Raw genomic sequence first — 6,000 nt, forward strand, 5'->3', positions numbered from 1 at the left:
GAGACTAATGGAAAATTTCCTGTCACTTAGGATCAAAACACACTGCAGAAATAACCCAGTTTGACACTGCTTTAATTGCCCTGGCTCAGTGCTAGGGAACACTGGGAATTGTAGTTTGTCATGGCACCAAAGCTCTCTGACAGAGAAGGCTAAATGTCTCACAGAGCTACAATTCCCAGAATCCGCTAGCACTGAGCCAGAGCAGTTAAAGGAGGTCTCGGACTGGATTATTTCTGCAGTGTGTTTTGGACCTTAGTCTCAAAGGTGTTACAAGATCATTTGCATACTGATTTCCTGTGTGTCCATCTGCATACTGCAAGAAAGTGCTAGAGCCAGAGCAGGGTCCTGTGCCCCCCCCCCCCCACACACACACACAAAGGAGGAAAGCAAAGTTATGCTGGATCCCTGCAAAAACAACAAAACAAACCCTTGGATTTCTGCAAAAAGCAAACAAATTGATCTAGATCAGTGATTCCCAAAATGGGTGGCACACCCCTCGCTGGAGGTGGTGGAAGGATCTGGGGGGGGGGTAGTGAGGGGGGAAAGGGGTTGCAGAGGGGCCTTAAGTCAAAGTATTGGTGTGCAGGAAAGACCAGGGGAACCAGTGGTCTTTAGGATCGTGGTGGGGATGAGGGTTACATTAAAATTCTTTTCAGGGATAACAGGGACATCCAGGAGTGACCACATTACAACAGAATTAAAATCACTCCAGTGGCTGCCAATGAGTTCCTGGGCAAGGTACAAAGTGTTGGTCATTACCTTTAAAGACCTACACGGCTTGGGTCCAGTTTACCCACAGGATTGCCTTCTCCCATATGATCCGCTCTGTATGCTCAGGTCCTCTGGCAGACTTTGACTCCAGTTAGCCAAGACTAGGGAGTTTATCACAGGGGAGGCTAAGGGCCTCAGTCCCATGCAGGAATGGGATTTAAATCCTGGAAAAATCCTGCAGAAGTGGGATTGTTTTCAGACTCATTGGGGGCACTGAGCATCAATGCAAAAATAACCTCCACAGAAAGTGGACAAAATTGGCCACTTTTTACTTTCGGGAGAATCCCAAAAGTAAAAAAGCAGGATTAATGCTCAGTGCCTCTGATGCTGTGTGAAAACGACCCCCCTTTTGTGGGACATTCCTGTGCCTGGGATAAAACCTGTGTGATAAACTCCTAGGTTGGCAACTGTCTGCCAGAGGACTTTCTTCATGTGGACTGCCCTCCTGGAAGAGACCCAGCAGCTGAATATGCTCCCTGCATTCAAAACAGCATTGAAGACCAGCTCCTTCCAGCAGGATTCCCAGCTGGTTTTTGAATGGTGAATTTTCAGCAATTAATTCTAAATGTGAATTGTTTTAATATGTGTACATCCTGAACTTTTAAATGGATGTGTATTTTAATTGATGCGTTTTAACTGATGAGTTGTGTCTGTTAACTGTTCTTGCTCCCTGCCTTGGTCCATGCGGGGAGGCAGGTACAAAACAAGAATAATTGGGGGGGGGGGGGGTTGGGGGCTATGTGGCCATGTTCTAGAAGAGCTTATTCCTGATGAACATGATGGTGAAATGTCAGGAAGAAGCTCTTCTAGAATGTGGCTGCATAGCCCCAAAAAAACTGCCCAAAAACGATGGGTGCCAGGCGTGGAAGCCTTGGACTTCACCATAATAATTGCTGTTTGTAGAGAGGTTTTGAGAAAGCATGAGCTTTCATAGACTTCAGCCGACTTCCTCGGGTGCAGTTGTTATTGTTATATTAATATTAAAACTTGTGTTATTAGTTCCTCGCAGTTGGAGAATTGTGGTCCCCAAATCCCAACCGTTTAGATGCCTGACTGGCCATGTCTTTGAAGCCAAGGGAGAGTGTGAAGGCACTTTGGAGGAAGGGGGCGATGCTTGGCACCCAGTCACCCCCCTTCTCCCCCTCCCTTCTGGTGGGCCTTCGGAGGTCCTTTCCAACTTTGGACCAGGACTTCGGTCCGAAGCACAAATGCGCTTCCTGCCCGGAAGGGGCCAGGCTCACTCCGCAGGCGGCCGAAGGCAGGAGAGAGAGAGAAAGGAAAGGGACCATTGCCGAGCTGAAGGAGAGGGAAGAGGAAGAGGAAGAAGCAGCCCAGGAGGAAGGAGAAGCGGAGGAGGAGGAAGCAAAAGAAGAAAGGGAGGAGGAGGAAGAAGAAGAGGAGAAGGAAGGGGAAGAGTGATCTCGTAGCATCTTTGAGACGAAGAAAGCAGAGGAGGAAGGAGAAGAAAAGAAGAGAAGGACTAAGGAGAGGAGGAAGAGGAAGAAGCAGAGGAGGGGGACTAAGCAAAGGAAGAGGAGGAGGAGGAGGAGGAGGAGGAGGAGGAGGAGGAAGGGTGATCTGAGAGCATCTGAGGAGAAGGAGGCAAAGGAGGAGGAGGAGGAGGAGGCGGTGGGTCTGCATCTGGCGGGGGCCATGCACTCCCTTCCCCGCCTGCCCTGCCCTCCTTCCCCGGGGCCTCGGCTGCAGCCCCGGAAGCCCCTTCCCCTTCCTCCGGCTGCGTCTCCTCCGAGGCGGGCTCCCAGAAAGGGCTCTTCTTCTTTGTCGGGGCTGCCTCCTGCCTCGCCCTCCCGGCCCCTTCGGAAGGCCCTCCTGGGGCTCCCCGCGGCGGGGCGCCCCTCCTTCCCGCCCGCCTGCCCCAGCGCTCCCCTCCCGAGGCCCGGGCCCAGCAGCCCCCGCAGTACCAGCACCGGCAGCAATCGGAGGGCAGCCCCGGCCCCAGCCTCGGCGGGCTCCTCTCTCCGGGGCGCCGGGGCTGGGGCGCTGCGCTCCTCGCTCAGCCTCCCGCCTGAGGCCCCCCGAGGGTTCCCCCGACGCAGCTTCCTCCAGCAGCAGAAGAAGCAGCAGCAGCAGGAGGAGGAGGAGGAGGAGGAGGACCAGCGGCAGCAGCCCCTGAGTCCTTTGTTTCGGAGCCCCCTCCTCCCCAAGGACCCCCAGCAGGAGGAAGAGGAGGAGGAGGAAGAGCCCCGAGGGCCCCCCCGCGGGGGCGGACGAAGGCCTGGTCCGGAGGTGCACCGAGTGGCTCCTTGGGGTGGAAAGGGCCGCCCGGGGCCGGAGCGGGAGGCTGCAGCGCCTGCCCCACCTCAGCGCACCCTGAGCCCACCCTCGCCCTCCGACAGACAGACAGACGCAGCCCCCCGAAGGGAGACCCGGAGGGACACAAGGGACACCAGGCGCCGCCGCCGCCGCCGCCGCCTGCTCCGGGACCCGACCCACACGGCAGACCTTCCAGATAGCCTTTGGCCACGGCCTGCATTTTGCGGTGCCTTGTCCTCTTTCGCAGTGATGACACCCGGTCACCGTCCTTCTTTCCCTCCTTCCTTCTTTCACTCCTACTTTCCTTCCTTCTTTCTTTCTTTCTCTCCCTCCCTCCTTCCTTCTTTCACTCCTTCCTTCCCCCTTTCCTTCCTTCCTTCCTCCTTCCTTCCTTCCTTCCCAGGGTGACCAGATGTCCTCCTTTTCCAGGACCTGCCCTACATTTCAGCCTTCTTCTGTCCAAGAGGAATTCCAAAAGGTCCTCCATCTGGAGCATCACTAAGAAGCAGGCATTTATATGTCCACAAGTGGTTTCTTTAGCTTTTGTTTGGTCACATCCAACGTTTGCCTTGAGGGTCCTCCATTCTGCAGTGCCTTGTCCTCCTTGGCAGTGAGGACGTCTGAAAGGAGACCCACAGAGGACCCTCGCAGCGTCCTGCCTTGTGCCTCCTGTGCCACTTGCTGGCTACAAAGTGGGCTTCTTCCTCAGGCTGGATTGCCAACTCTTTTGCACTGAAAGGAGGCTTTATTATTATTATTGTTGTTGTCTGAGAAATAACACAGAGACATTCCGTTATAAACAGGGTAACAAGCAGCCAGATCTCTCTTGAAGAATTTGCCCAGACTGTAGTCCAGCAGTTTGCTAAAGACCCAGCAGTGGCATCATTGAAGGAGTGGAAGGGGTTGCAGACTGCCCTGGTTGACAGAGACCCAGAAGAAGGGTAACCCCCAGCTGGGCCCTCCAGAGGGGCATATACGTCCCCTTGCCCACTGATCCAGCCCCAGGCTTCCTCCCAAGGAGAAAGCCCAGGGATCGAGGAGTGTGCCCTTTGGGTCACTGCCCCCCCAAGCACCCTCCACACATCCATCAAGGGCTAAAGTGAATGCTAGACATGGGCCTCCTGGAAGAGCTGAGAAACTAGAGCATGTCCAAAGAAGGGCAACTAAAATGGTGAAGGGTCTGGAAACCATAAAGCCCTATGAGAAATGCCTTAGGGAGCTGGGGATGTTTAGCCTGGAGAAGAGAAGGTTAAGAGGTGATATGATAGCCCTGTTTAAATACTTGAAGGGGTGTCACATTGAGGAGGGAGCAAGCTTGTTTTCTGCTGCTCCAGAGAACAGGACCCAGAGCAATGGATGCAAGCTCCAGGAAAAGAGATTCCCGCTCAACATTAGGAGGAACTTCCTGACAGTAAAGGCTGTTCGACAGTGGAACACACTTTTTCCTTGGATAATGGTGGAGTCTTCTTCTTTGGAGGTCTTTAAGCAGAGGCTGGATGGCCATCTGTGGAGGATGCTGTGATTGAGAGTTCCTGCATGGCAGAAGGGGGTTGGACTGGAGGGCCCTTATGGTCTCTTCCAACTTTATTGTTCTATGATTTTAGGATACTTCAGAGGTGGCGGTTCTTCTTTTTAAATTATTTGGCCTTTCTCACCCACCAGAGCCATCACAGAACAGGGTTTAAAGAAATCAAAGAAAAGGGGAACAATAGATTTTTTTTAAGGACTAATAAGAACAATAAGTAAGAAATAATAAGAATGATACAAGACAGATTAAGAGCAGATAAAAAGGTCCAAGAGAAGGAGAGAATAAAGAGAGCTCTGCTCTGGGCAAAGGCAGTGTGGTGTGTTTTTTTTAATGTATTTGTTCCAACTTCTATAGAAACAAGTAATTGACGGTGAGGCTGGCCAGGGAGGGACTCTGACTCCATCCACACTGCAGAAATAGTCCAGTTTGATACCACTTTAACTGCCATGGCTCAATTCTATGGAATTCTGGCAGTTGTAGTTTGTTGTGATTCCCAGTATTCCATCACATTGAGCCATGGCAGTTAAAGTGGCGTCAAACTGGATTATTTCTGCGGTGCGGATGCATCCTAAGTGTGGTATCATGCTTGGTTTGGGCTGATGCAAATTGCTGAATGTGACAGAATGGTGGGTGTAATGTAGCCCCTTTGGGAATACTGTAGGTTGTTACAGTGACTGGCCAACAATAGATGTTGTCATCTAGGTCAGTTTAACTTCCTTTGGTAACATTTGAACAGGTGTGTAGCTTTTTAAAAAAAATTAGTCGCTTAAAAACCTTGAGAGGCAGATAGATCTGTTTTGTCTTACTTTCTTTTAACAATATTATCTGAGCTCCAGGACAGCATAAGAAATGACAGAGAAACCTGTCCCTCTAACCTTCCTTCCCAGTTCTGCAACCCAAGACTGCAAATGTTATATGAAAGAGCTTATATGTTATACCACAAACTCTGGTGACACACAGAAACATTTGTTAAGTACAAAAATTTGGCACAAAGTGCTCTGTAGAAAGATCAGCTTTTTTATTCTTCAGAAGAGTGACTATACAGTAATGTAAATGAAGACTAGCACAGTGATTTTGTACATTTGTAATACAGGTATTTCTATTTATTTGAATAAATCATTAACATTGTTTGTGATTTGATTTGGTAAGGTCACTGCTTGAGCACTCTAAACTGTTATTCCCATTGAAGGAAGGAAGAACATTGGTGAAGAGGATGGCATGATCTAGCCACAATTAAGCCTGAAATTCACATAATTTGGAGAGCTTAAAAGTACTTAATACTGAAAAGCTTATGTCCAGCCTGACAGCCACAGAAACAGAGAAGGAATGAAGATGTGTGTTTATTGTGTGTTTCAACTTCATAAAACATATAGCTGTCTTTAAAGACAGTCTAGTTTATTAACTTAGCAGTCCACACTGGAATGATA

Source organism: Sceloporus undulatus, chromosome 1, assembly GCF_019175285.1.
Source record: "Sceloporus undulatus isolate JIND9_A2432 ecotype Alabama chromosome 1, SceUnd_v1.1, whole genome shotgun sequence".
NCBI classification, from domain to species: domain Eukaryota; kingdom Metazoa; phylum Chordata; class Lepidosauria; order Squamata; family Phrynosomatidae; genus Sceloporus; species Sceloporus undulatus.